General features: G+C 41.4%; 1 long non-coding RNA gene across 1 annotated transcript; it reads right to left on the bottom strand.

The window, feature by feature from the left end:
- Positions 1-1,015: 1,015 nt before the first annotated feature.
- Positions 1,016-13,535, bottom strand: LOC125164171 (uncharacterized). The gene is made up of 2 exons (XR_007151663.1): positions 12,451-13,535; positions 1,016-1,354 (listed from the first exon to the last, which is right to left on the bottom strand). It is a non-coding gene; the product is annotated as an uncharacterized LOC125164171 (long non-coding RNA).
- Between the last annotated feature and the right edge of the window lie 1,132 nt (positions 13,536-14,667).

Below are 14,667 nucleotides of genomic sequence, written 5' to 3'. Positions count from 1 at the left end.
CTCCCTCAGTCTCAAAGCTGAGTCTGTTTTGCACCCTACCCCAAATCCAAAACAAAACCACCCCAGTCCCTCCGTCCTCAACTTGGAACCTATGCACATCTCCTTAAACTGTATTTAATTTTCAAATAAAGACAGTAGCAGCTTCATGTTTCCACTGACCATGACACAGCTATGCCATATACAACCTCAAACACACATCCCTTTCCCCCAAAAAGGATACAAAATCCACCCCTGACACACACTTTTAAAAATCTTTGGATGATGTTTATCTTTGAATTCCAGAAATACTCTTCCTTATCCCTTTTGTGTACTAGCAGCATTATTTTCCCTTAATGATCAGTATCAGTGATCCCAATGAATTAAAGTAACCACTCTCTTTGCCTGTTGATTCAGTGGCATGACAAACCCAAGTGGCCAGCTGGCAATCTCAAGTTTTAAGAGGAATCATTGTTGTGTCCACTAGTGGAAGGGTTATTCCCTTTGGAACCAAGACCTCCCAACCAGCGAAGCCTAAACTTGTGGGGCTAGGAAGCAAAAACTTTTCTAGTGGATCATTGCAGTTCATAGGGAGAGGATTCACTGTCATGTCCACCCTGTGATTCCCAATCCCATGAATTCTAGGGAAAGAACACCATATATTGTCCACTAATTTAGACCATTTACTGAAGGACATTTCTCCATTCTGAAGGACATTTCTCCAGCCTTGCAAGATGCTGCCACCATCACTGGGTCATAAAAAGGCTGTTCCACCATTCTTGTAAGCTAATTGTTTCAGGATGATGGAAAACATGGGAAAACCAGTGAACTCTATGATCATGGACCCTTCTCCACATTTCATTTTCTGCGAAATGAGCTCCTGTGTCAGAAGTAATTCAGTGTGTAGTACCATGACAGTGGACTTTTTCTGGAAATCCATGAATGATAGTTTTGGTGGAAGCATTGAGGCAGGAAAGGAAAATCCGTATCCAGAGTCAACTATCTCCTCCAGTGAAAATAAAGCACTCTCACTCCCATGGTTGAAGAGGTAAACTTTAATCAACCTGCCACTCAGCATTTGGCCAATTCTCTGGGAATGGTGCCATACTGGAAGTATAGCATTGGCTGCTGCTGTTGGCAGACTGAGCAGTCGGGTGTGGCTGTAGCCAGACTGACCTTGGTGAGCAGAAGTCCATGTTGCTGAGTCTATGCATAGCTCTTATCCTTGCTGCTATGGCCATTTTTTCATTACCCCATTGGGCAATGGCAGGAGTGACTGGGTGATTGAATCAGAACATCACGAGGAAATTGGTTTCTGTAAAATCAATCTGTTTGATTGAAACCCTTTAGAAAAGAGGGATTAAGTAAAGAAGCAGTTCTGGGGGCGCCTGGGTGGCGCAGTCGGTTGGGCGTCCGACTTCAGCCAGGTCATGATCTCATGGTCCGTGAGTTCGAGCCCCGTGTCGGGCTCTGGGCTGATGGCTCAGAGCCTGGAGCCTGTTTCCGATTCTGTGTCTCCCTCTCTCTCTGCCCCTCCCCCGTTCATGCTCTGTCTCTCTCTGTCCCCAAAAATAAATAAACGTTGAAAAAAAAAATTTAAAAGAAGCAGTTCTGGAAGAAAAAAAGGAAAAGAAACAAACTTAAAATCTAGATAGACACCATAGGTTAGTAATCTCAGGAATATCATACAGCAATATTATTAATGAAAAACAAAACCAAATTATTGAATATTTGAAAGGAATGGGTGATTATTTTTTATCTCCCCATCTTCTCTCTTTTTCTTTTTAAAATTCGTATACCAAGATCAGAAACTACATGTGAGGCATGAGGGGGCATGGTTACAATCAGCGAATCCTCAGGGTGCTCTGAAGGAACAAATGTTAGGGGATCACAGCTCCCTGCAAATCATTCTTGCTTTCTAAATCTGCGTTTTCTGCTCCCATAGTCTCATTTCCCCTTCAAATCCTGTGTTACTGCTGCAATTTTCTTTCTTTCTTTTTTTTTTAAAGTTTATTTATTTATTTATTTATTTAGAGAGAGAGAGAGACAGTGAGAGTGGGGGGAGGGCAGAGAGAGGGAGAGAGAGAATCCCAAACTGGTTCCACACTGTCAGTGCAGAGCCTGACTCAGACCTTGAACTCATGAAACTGTGAGATCATGACCTGAGCTGAAACCACGAGTTGGACGCTCAACGGACTGAGCCACCCAGGCACCCCTTTGCTACAATTTTCTTCTCTCTAGGGAATGAAAAAATGCATCCTGGATTTATACTTTCCTTGGGGCAGCTGCGTTTCAGTTCACAGATGATATTGTTATTGGTATAAAAAATAGCAAGGATGCATAAATCGGCATTTGGTGGCCAATGTTTTGTTATGTTCAGGTCAATATTACCTAGTAAAATTATTGTATCTTTGTTACCATGTCGCTTGAGTGAGTTTTCTAATTAATATTTTTTGTGTCTGTTACTGACTGATAAACTGTGTTTTTCTTTTGCTTCTATTACTTCAAAGCCAATTTATCAAACTAACTGGTTTTACAACATTTCATTAGTAGATTCAACCATCTATGTCAATTGATTACTCTTGTATGCCTCTGACCCCAAGATTTTTAAATGATGTGGAAGAGAGATGGCGGCGTAGGAGGACGCTGGGCTCACTGCGTCCTGCTGATCACTTAGATTCCGCCCACACTTGCCTAAATAACCCAGAAAACCACCAGAAGACTAGCAGAACAGATTCTCTGGAGCCAAGCGTAGATGAGAGGCCCACGGAAGAGGCTAGGAAGGGCGGAGACGCGGTGCGCGCTACACGGACTGGCGGGAGGGAGCTGGGGCGGAGGGGTGGCCCGCCGGCAAAGCAGAGCCCCCGAGTCTGGCTTGCAAAAGCAGAGGGGCCGGACGGAGTGTGTTCTGACAGCAAGCGGGACTTAACATCTGGAAGGTTATAAGCTAACAGCTCTGCTTGGAGAAGGGGAGGGCTGGAGGACAACGGGAGGGAGAGTTGTTGAGCCCCTGACGACAGCTTGGCGGGGAACAAAGGCGCTTGCCAGTGCCATCTCCTTCGCCCATCCCCCAGCCAAAATTCCCAAGGGAGCCAGTCAGGGAACTTGCTTGCACCGTGCAAACACCCAAGGCTGTGCTTCTGCAGATCCATCCCTCTGGCGGCAGGTCTGACTCACTCCCAGTGCCTCAGGGCCCCTCCTGAAGCGGACCTCTGAAGGAAAAGCGAGCTGAGCCTGCCCCTCCTGCCCCTGTGCACCTTGCTGATCCACCCCAGCTAATATGCCAGATCCCCAGCACCACAAGCCTGGCAGTGTGCAAGTAGCCCAGACAGGCCACGCCACCCCACAGTGAATCCTGCCCCTAGGAGAGGGGAAGAGAAGGCACACATCAGTCTGACTGTGGCCCCAGCAATGGGCTGCGGGCAGACATCAGGTCGGACTGCGGCCCCGCCCACCAACTCCAGTTATACACCACAGCGCAGGGGAAGTGCCCTGCAGGTCCGCACCACTCCAGGGACTATCCAAAATGACCAAACGGAAGAATTCCCCTCAAAAGAATCTCCAGGAAATAACAACAGCTAATGAACTGATCAAAAAGGATTTAAATAATATAACAGAAAGTGAATTTAGAATAATAGTCATAAAATTAATCGCTGGGCTTGAAAACAGTATAGAGGACAGCAGAGAATCTATTGCTACAGAGATCAAGGGACTAAGGAACAGCCAGGAGGAGCTAAAAAATGCTATAAATGAGCTGCAAAATAAAATGGAGACAACCACAGCTCAGATTGAAGAGGCAGAGGAGAGAATAGGTGAACTGGAAGATAAAATTATGGAAAAAGAGGAAGCTGAGAAAAAGAGAGATAAAAAAATCCAGTAGTATGAGGGGAAAATTAGAGAACTAAGTGATGCACTAAAGAGAAATAATCTACGCATAATTGGTATTCCAGAGGAGGAAGAGAGAGGGAAAAGTGCTGAAGGTGTACTTGAAGAAATAATAGCTGAGAACTTCCCGGATCTGGGAAAGGAAAAAGGCATTGAAATCCAAGAGGCACAGAGAACTCCCTTCAGACGTAACTTGAATCGATCTTCTGCACAACATATCATAGTGAAACTGGCAAAATACAGGGATAAAGAGAAAATTCTGAAAGCAGCTAGGGATAAATGTGCTCTAACATATAAAGGGAGACTGATAAGACTTGTGACGGATCTCTCTACTGAAACTTGGCAGGCCAGAAAGGAATGGCAGGAAATCTTCAATGTGATGAACAGAAAAAATATGCAGCCGAGAATCTTTTATCCAGCAAATCTGTCATTTAGAATAGAAGGAGAGATAAAGGTCTTCCCAAACAAACAAAAACGGAAGGAATTCATCACCACTAAACCAGCCCTACAAGAGATCCTAAGGGGGATCCTATGAGACAAAGTACCAGAGACCTTGCTACAAGCATGAAACCTACAGACATCACAATGACTGTAAACCCATATCTTTCTATAATAACACTGAATGTAAATGGACTAAATGCGCCAACCAAAAGACATAGGGTATCAGAATGGATAAAAAAAACAAGACCCATCTATTTGCTGTCTACAAGAGACTCATTTTAGACCTGAGGACACCTTCATATTGAAAGTGAGGGAATGGAGAACTATTTATCATGCTACTGGAAGTCAAAAGAGAGCTGGAGTAGCCATACTTATATCAGACAAACTAGACTTTAAATTAAAGGCTGTAACAAGAGATGAAGAAGGGCATTATATAATAATCATAGGGTCTATCCATCAGGAAGAGCTAACAATTATAAATGTCTATGTGCTGAATACGGGAGCCCCCAAATATATAAAACAATTACTCACAAACATAAGCAACCTTATTGATAAGAATGTGGTATTGCAGGGGACTTTAACACCCCACTTACAGAAATGGATAGATCATCTAGACACACGGTCAATAAAGAAACAAGGACCCTGAATGGTACATTGGATCAGATGGACTTGATAGATATATTTAGAACTCTGCATGCCAAAGCAACAGAATATACTTTCTTCTCAAGTGCACATGGAACATTCTCCAAGATAGATCACATTCTGGGTCACAAAACAGCCCTTCATAAGTATAAAAGAATTGAGATCATACCATGCATACTTTTAGACCACAATGCTATGAAGCTTGAAATCAACCACAGGAAAAAGTCTGGAAAACCTCCAAAAGCATGGAGGTTAAAGAACACCCTACTAAACAATGAATGGGTCAACCAGGCAATTAAAGAAGAAATTAAAAAATATATGGAAACAAACGAAAATGGAAATACAACAATCCAAATGCTTTGGGATGCAGTGAAGGCAGTCCTGAGAGGAAAATACATTGCAATCCAGGCCTATCTCAACAAACAAGAAAAATCCCAAATACAAAATCTAACAGCACACCTAAAGGAAATAGAAGCAGAACAGCAAAGACAGCCTAAACCCAGCAGAAGGAGAGAAATAATAAAGATCAGATCAGAAATAAACAATATAGAATCTAAAAAAACTGTAGAGCCGATCAATGAAACCAAGAGTTGGTTTTTTGAAAAAATAAACAAAATTGACAAACCTCTAGCCAGGCTTCTCAAAAAGAAAAGGGAGATGACCCAAATAGATAAAATCATGAATGAAAATGGAATGATTACAACCAATCCCTCAGAAATATAAGCAATTATCAGGGAATACTATGAAAAACTATATGCCAACAAACTGGACAACCTGGAAGAAATGGACAAATTCCTAAACATGCACACACTTCCAAAACTCAATCAGGAGGAAATAGAAAGCTTGAACAGACCCATAACCAGCGAAGAAATTGAATCGGTTATCAAAAATCTCCCAACAAATAAGAGTCCAGGACCAGATGGCTTCCCAGGGGAGTTCTACAAGACGTTTAAAGCAGAGATAATACCTATCCTTCTCAAGCTATTCCCGAAAATAGAAAGGGAAGGAAAACTTCCAGACTCATTCTATGAAGCCAGTATTACCTTGATTCCTAAACCAGTTAGGTTTAGATTCCTAAACCAGAGACCCAGTAAAAAAAGAGAACTACAGGCCAATATCCCTGATGAATATGGATGCAAAAATTCTCAATAAGATACTAGCAAATTGAATTCAACAGCATATAAAAAGAATTATTCACCATGATCAAGTGGGACTCATTCCTGGGATGCAGGGCTGGTTCAACATTTGCAAATCAATCAACGTGATACATCACATTAATAAAAAAAAAGATAAGAACCATATGATGCTGTCAATCGATGCAGAAAAAGCATTTGACAAAATTCAGCAACGTTTCTTAATAAAAACCATCGAGAAAGTCGGGATAGAAGGAACATACTTAAAGATCATAAAAGCCATTTATGAAAAGCCCACAGCTAACATCATCCTCAATGGGGATAAACTGAGAGCTTTTTTCCTGAGATCAAGAACACGACAGGGATGTCCATTCTCTCCGCTGTTGTTTAACATAGTGTTGGAAGTTCTAGCATCAGCAATCAGACAACAAAAGGAAATCAAAGGCATCAAAATTGGCAACGATGAAGTCAAGCTTTCACTTTTTGCAGATCACATGATATTATACATGGAAAATCCAATAGACTCCACCAAAAGTCTGCTAGAACTGATACATGAATTTAGCAAAGCTGCAGGATACAAAATCAATGTACAGAAATCAGTTGCATTCTTATACACTAATAATGAAGCAACAGAAAGACAAATCAAGAAACTGATCCCATTCACAATTGCACCAAGAAACATAAAATACCTAGGAATAAATCTAACCAAAGATGTACAAGATCTGTGTGCTGAAAACTATAGAAAGCTTATGAAGGAAATTGAAGAAGATATAAAAAAATGGAAAAACATTCCGTGCTCATGGGTTGGAAGAATAAATATTGTTAAAATGTCAATACTACCCAAAGCTATCTACACATTTAATGTAATCCCAATCAAAATTGCACCAGAATTCTTCTCGAAGCTAGAACAAGCAATCCTAAAATTCATATGGAACCACAAAAGGCCCCGAATAGCCAAAGTAATTTTGAAGAAGACGACCACAGCAGGAGGCATCACAATCCCAGACTTTAGCCTCTACTAACTACAAAGCTGTAATCATCAAGACAGCATGGTATTGGCACAAAAACAGACACATAGACCAATGGAATAGAATAGAAACCCCAGAACTAGACCCACAAAAGTATGGCCAACTAATATCCAATGTAAAAAAGACCACTTTAACAAATGGTGCTGGGAGAACTGGACAGCAACATGCAGAAGGTTGAAACTAGACCATTTTCTCACACCATTCACAAAAATAAACTCAAAATGGATAAAGGACCTGAATGTGAGACAGGAAACCATAAAAACCCTAGAGGAGGAAACAGGAAAAGACTTCTCTGACCTCAGGTGTAGCAATTTCTTACTTGACACATCCCCAAAGGCAAGGGAATTAAAAGCAAAAATGAACTATTGGGACCTCATGAAGATAAAAAGCTTCTGCACAGCAAAGGAAACAATCAACAAAACTAAAAGGCAACCAACGGAATGGGAAAAGATATTTGCAAATGACATATCGGATAAAGGACTAGTATCCAAAACCTATAAAGGGCTCACCAAATTCCACACCCAAAAAACAAATAACCCAGTGAAGAAATGGATAGAAAACATGAATAGACACTTCTCTAAAGAAGACATCCGGATGGCCAACAGGCACAGGAAAAGATGCTCGTCGTTCCTCATCAGGGAAATACAAATCAAAACCACACTCAGATATCACCTCACGCCAGTCAGAGTGGCCAAAATGAACAAATCAGGAGACTATAGATGCTGGTGAGGATGTGGAGAAACAGGAACCTTCTTGCACTGCTGGTGGGAATGCAAACTGGTGCAGCCGCTCTGGAAAACAGTGTGGAGGTTCCTCAAAAAATTAAAAATAGACCTACCCTATGACCCAGCAATAGCACTGCTAGGAATTTACCCAAGTGATACAGGAGTACTGATGCATAGGGGCACTTGTACCCCAATGTTTATAGCAGCACTCTCAACAATAGCCAAATTGTGGAAAGAGCCTAAATGTCCATCAACTGATGAATGGATAAAGAAATTGTGGTTTATATACACAATGGAGTACTACGTGGCAATGAGAAAGAATGAAATATGGCCCTTTGTAGCAACGTGGATGGAACTGGAGAGTGTGATGCTAAGTGAAATAAGCCATACAGAGAAAGACAGATACCATATGGTTTCACTCTTATGTGGATCCTGAGAAACTTAACAGAAACCCATGGGGGAGGGGAAGGAAAAAAAAAGAGGTTAGAGTGGAAGACAGCCAAAGCATAAGAGACTCTTAAAAACTGAGAACAAACTGAGGGTTGATGGGGGGTGGGAGGGCGGGGAGGGTGGCTGATGGGTATTGAGCACCTGTTGGGATGAGCACTGGGTGTTGAATGGAAACCAGTTTGACAATAAATTTCATATATTAAAAAAATAATAAAAAATAAAATAAATGATGTGGAAGAGGGGCCCCTGGGTGGTTCATCGGTTGAGTGTCTGACTGTAGATTTTGGCTCAGGTCATGATCTCGCAGTTTGTGAGTTTGAGCCCCACATTGGGGTCTGAGCTGAACAGCATGGAACCTGCTTGGGATTCTCTGTCTCCCTCTCTCTGCCACTCCCCCACTTGTTCTCTATCTCTCTCTCTCAAAATAAATAAAGACATGTTTAAAAATAGACAAACAAAATGATGTGAAGAGAAAAGCACTAGCCCAGGAGTGAGAGTTACATGGCTGCCAGTCTCGGCTTTGCCTCTAAGGATGGGGGGTACTTCATTCAGTCATTTATGGCCTACAGTTTATCCATTGATCAAACAAAAGAGCTGCACCAAAGATCCACTCCGAAGGAAATACTAAAAGACTCTTCTATAAGAAAAAAGGAAAATAATTGAAGGGGGAAGAAAGAAATGAAGAACAACTAAAAATACATATATAAAACATCATTCATATGTATATACACATATATATGCCTAAAATTATAGACTTATAACACAAAACAGTAACATTCAGAGAGATAAATGAAAAAAAACTATTCTGAAGTCTCTGTATTGAACAGGAAGAAGATAAAAATTCCAGTCAATATTGCATTATTGGATTTTAATAAATAAATATTTGGTTTGCCAGAATTTAGTTTAGGACTTTTGCACACATATATATTTGAGATATCTCTCTCTCAAATTCTATGTATGAATGTAAATATAATATAAAATATATAATGCATGTATATAGAATTCTACATATAGTCTATATATAAAACAATGCATCATGATGACATTGAGTTAATTTCAGATTAGTTTCACATTTTAAAATAAATCTGAGTGTATCACCCATGTAATATTTCTGCCAAAATGTTTAATGTGAATTTAGTCATGAGGAAAATTATACAAGTTCAAATTGAAAAACATTCTACAATACGTCCAACTGGCTTGGAATCTTCAAAAATGCCAATGTGATGAGATAAAAAAAATAGGGAAATATTCTAGATTAAAAAAGACTAAACAGAAGTGACAACTAAATGCTTCGCAGGATTCTTGATAGGTTTCTGAATTTTTTTAAAAAAAGGCTTATCAAGGACAGTATTGGCACAGTTTAGGAAATTTGGATAGGAGTTGAATATTAGATAATGTTATAAATTAATGTTAAATATCTCTAATATGATAATTGATTTATAGGAGAATTCCCTTGCTTAGGGGGGAAAACAAGGTGAAATATTTAAGGTAAGTTGACTTGATATCAGCAACTAAATCTTATATGGCTCAAATGGCTTAGCCAAAGCCAAAAAGTTTGTGTGTAATAGTATATAGCCAGAAAACCAAGTGGAACAAAATATTACAATTGGTGAATCCAGGTGAAGGATATATAGAATTTGCATTACTATATGAAGCTTACTTGAAGGTTGAAAATTTTTCAAAATAAAAACTCGGGGAAAATATAGAAAAAATGTAAAATACAATAAAATGATATAACAAAACATATAGTGGTTATTGATGTGAAGGAAGTCAACAATGAAATCCAAAGGATAATGTAAAGTGGCTTGAAGAGAACACATAATTAAAGGAATTCCATAAAGAGAAGACTGGAGCATTGATGGAAAATACACAGGCATCACAAAGGAATAAGTAAAACTGTACTCTCAGATGAAATATTATATATGTATAAGTCCAAAAGAATGGACACACGTTTGGAATTTGCAAGTAAGTTTAGCAAGTTTGCTGAAATAAAGTCAATATGCAAAAATCAACTTTATTTCTAAATGCCAGGAATACGTGGAAAATGAAATTTAAAAAACGATGTTATTTGCTATGGCACTAAAAATATATCAAATATCTCTGAGTAAACTAACAAAATGTAGACTCATCAAAGCATAGATTCCTTGCTTCAGAGCCATCAGGAGGTCTTGAATTTTCCCCACTTCTACTTCAGCTTGATGTCCTTTCTTGGAATTTGAGCTTTTTTCTTTCTCTCCCTGAGGAACACCCATCTCCTTCCTCTTTACAAAGAGCCCAGTATAAAGCCTGTATATCTGTTTGCCTATACAGCCCACAAAGGAAGTCTTCCCACTTAGGTGAGTACCAAGTCTTATTAGAAGGATGTAGGCAGGAAAACTCACTGCTCTTTTTATTTTTAAATTTTTTAATGTTTATTTGTTTTTGAGACAGAGCATGAGTGGAGGAGGGGCAAAGAGAGTGGGAGACACAGAATCCGAAGCAGGCTCCAGGCTCCGAGCTGTCAGCACAGAGCCTGATGTGGGGCTCAAACTCACAAACTCACAAGTCATCATGACTTGAGCCGAAGTCGGATGTTAACTGACTGAGCCTCCCAGGAGCCCCGAACACTCACTGCTCTTTAAGGCTTCGCTAGTAAAGGACACCTGTGGTTGTTCTCCCAGTCCCCAAAAGTATGATTCGGCTGGACATACTTGGCAGTTGGAGTCACCTTCACACTGGGTCCTTGACCTGTGTGATCCTTTAAAACATCCTTTAAAATATGTTTATTTTAACCCATTTAGAAAAAAAAAAACACCAGAAACAGTTTGCCTTCTTTTGGAACTGATGCTATTCTTTCTTTACACTTCCGCTCCAGAGCTAACGTCAACTCTCCTGCCCTCTGTCATAACGTAGCCTCAAGAGATCTGGACTATCTGGGCATTCTGAAGAATATCAGTGACTCATTACAGATGACATCGTTCTGATCTTGTAGGAAGAGAGGTAATATACTGGAATACACTATATAGTATCCTAGAGTATGCTAGTATATTAGAAACCTCTGTAAGACAAGTTTGCTCAAGAAGGTGGGAGATGAACCCTACCAAGAATCAGGGATCTATCATTTCAGTAAAAGGGATGATGGCCACATTATAGATACACACAATGGTGGCCTTGAAAGACAGTGGCAAGGGAAAAATTTCCAATGGTAGAACTTTGAGTTGTGCGTCAGATCATCCACTTGGTGTGTAAAGGAGAAGTGAGGTGATCATGTGTATGGATTCATGAGCAGTGGTGAATGGCTTGGTCAGCTGGTCAGGAGCCTGAAAGAAAGTGTCAGAGCCTGTGACAAAGGGGGTAATGGGTAAAGGCACAGGAATGAATACATGGAGTACACATCACATGTTAAAACATTTTTGTATCACCTGTTAACATCCACCAAAAAGCACCCACCATGAAAGAGGTACTGCACAACCAAGCAGACAAAATGACTTGGCTAGTTGACATTAGCCACTTCACAAAAGGCAAAGTGGGTACATGGGCAGAGTGGTCATAATGGCAGAGATGGAGGCAATGTGTTGGCCCACAGCATGGACTCCCACTTGCCAAGACAGATGTAACTATTGCCCCTTCTGAATACCTAATCTGCCTGCAGCAGAGACCAAGAGTGAGTCCCTGACATGACACTATCCCTTGAGATCAACTGGCCTCTTGGTGACAAATTGACTACATTGGGCCCCTTCAGTCTCGGAAGAGCCAGTGGTTTATTTGCACAGGAATAGACATCTATTTAGGGTATGGGTTTGCCTTTGGGTCTCCTACTTACAGAGCCTAAGCTATAACCACAATATAGGGGCTTATAGAGTGCCTGAGACACATGGAATCCCACAAAATATCATCCAAAGGGGAATCCACTTTACAATGAAAATGGGTAGGGCAGGCCCATGACCATGAAATAGGCTGGTTGTATTACATTTACATTATCCAGAAGCTGCCACTCTGGTAGAGCATTGGAATGCCCTTCCCGAATAAAGGTACAGCTACGGAGCCCACTTAAAGGTCATACTCTGTAAGGATGGGGTGCTATCCTTCAGATGGCAGTATCTGCACCCAGTCAGGGACCTCCATAAGGCACTGTGTGTCCCCAGGAGGATCCTAGATCCAAGGGGTGAAATCAGGAATGGCCCCACTTACCATCGATGACTCAGTGTAGAATTTTGTTTTTCCTATCCCTACAGCTTTGGAATCTGTAGCATTCATTGGAGCCTCTGGTCCCCAAAGGGGTGTACTTTTGGGGAGGGACAAAGTCAGAGTTCCACTAAACTGTAAGCTCCAACTGACACATGAGGACCTTGGACGCCTTGCATCTAGAAAGCAGGAGTTGGAGTCACCATATTGGCAGAGTTAATTGACCTTTATCTGTAGGAGGAGGTAGCACTGCTGTTCCACAGCGGGGGAGGCAGGACATCTGTGAAACTCAGATGGTACACTTTGATATCTCTTGGTACTCCTTGTCTAATTGTAGCTGTGAACGGATAGTGCCTCAGCCCTGGCTTGAGAAGGGCATAGTTTCCAGAGGAACGAGGGTTTGAGACACACCACTACCAGGACGTCCAGAAGTGATGGCCAAAGGTGAGTGGAATGTCAGTAGTGGAGAAGGGAGATGATGAGTACCGGTTGTGGCCCTGAGACTACTTGCAGTGACAGGAGTTGTAGTTTGCTCCACGAAGCTCACTCTTCTAAGTCTCCCCTGAGAAAGAGAGATGCACTAAGGAATCGCTGAAGAGCTGCTCCCCAGATGTGTGGGCAAGTGGATCCATGTGGTACAAGGGGCAGACTATGGCAGCCATGGGTGTGCTGCTCCGTTTCCCTTCAAGAGGGAGCCTGTGGTGAGGAGTGCAGTCAGCCGACAGCCGCTAGCTACAGCATCTTCAAGATCCACAGCAGCATTCAAGCTGGATATGTGTTCCCTGGGAGCTCCCAGCCAGTGAGGGGAGACAGTAGGGCTACCAGGGCCCGGTCATCTCTGCCCAGCAGTTCTTTATGGGCAAGCCGTGCACTGGCAGGGACTTTTCACAGAGCTGCATCTCAGTCCAGGCTCTTCCTGCTCAAATCTTCCCTCTGACTCTTCTCTTTTCATCCATGTCAGACCTGAAAGCTTTTCCTGACTACTGCTTCTTTGCTTCTTTATCTTTCACAGGAGTTACCCCCAAGCCATCTCTTGTACTTTCAACTATCTTGGGACTCAATCTAGAGACCCAGAGGACCCAAACTGACACCCAATTGTGACATCACAGAAATGAAGGGATTACCAGGAACCTCATACACAGGTAGTCTCTGTTACATCCAAGAACATGTCATTTATTTCCAGATCTCTCCTCCTTATTATGGAAATCTAATTTATAGGCAAGGAAGAAGAGTGGGAGTATATCAAAGAATAAAGTCTTAATTTTCTATTTTATACTTGGAAACATATAACGCGGGTATGGGTTGCTTTTGCCTTCTGCAATGAGAAAAGAGAACAAACACTGAGCATGCCCATGAGAGGGTGCTTATAGGGGTGTTGACCTGTGTTGTGAAAGATCTGATGATGTGCTCCTTAGAAGCCAACCACAGATATCTCTATACCCCCTCTTCTTTGCCAGCTCCTGGGAACCAACCTCAGCATTATCCAGCCAGAATCCACAGGGTCAATTATATTTTTAGGAGGAAAAAAGTATTTAATAATGAGACTTTGCTTTTTTAAATAGCTTTTTAATTAATGACAAACTCAGAAAGGAAGATTTTACATTTTCCTCTCAACATCCCTCTCAGTTATCATGAAACAGCCACAGCAGAATTATTCTCTCTTTTTTATGCAACAAAACCCAAAATACAAAGTTTAATAAGTATTAGGAAGGCAATAGAGAGATAATGGGAAGTCAATACTAAAATACTAAAATTAAAATTTCTTCCAAGTTCAGTATATTGGCCTCCAAGTGAATGTCTCACGATATCAGCATGTTGCAAAGAGAATCTGGAGGTCCCATATTTCCTCACTTCCCTTTGCAATGTGTGGTTAGAAGTGTGTGTGTGTGTGTGTGTGTGTGTGTGTGTGTGTTTGTACACGGGCACGCGCACCCAAAGCTCCCTCTCTTGTGTGTGTGGGAGTGTGCTGGGTACTGATAAACTTGATGAGAAAGGAAGATGATTGGATGGAAGTTAATTTCCTAACTGCCAGGTAAATGAGTGGACAAGGCGTCACAACCTGACTTAGACAGAGCTGAGGTCTCCTCACTGAGCACAGTGCTTTGACTACTGCTGCCGGTCCAGCTACATCTTTGTGTTTCTGAATATATTTCTTGTGTTCTTTGCTGCTGCCAGGCCCCCACCACGACACCACAAGATCTTGATTTACCTAGTCCTCTGCCA

The sequence above is a fragment of the Prionailurus viverrinus genome, chromosome B1, assembly GCF_022837055.1.
Source record: "Prionailurus viverrinus isolate Anna chromosome B1, UM_Priviv_1.0, whole genome shotgun sequence".
Taxonomy (NCBI): domain Eukaryota; kingdom Metazoa; phylum Chordata; class Mammalia; order Carnivora; family Felidae; genus Prionailurus; species Prionailurus viverrinus.
The sequence above is the reverse complement of the archived record's forward strand: the minus strand, read 5'-3'. Positions and strand labels throughout refer to the sequence as shown.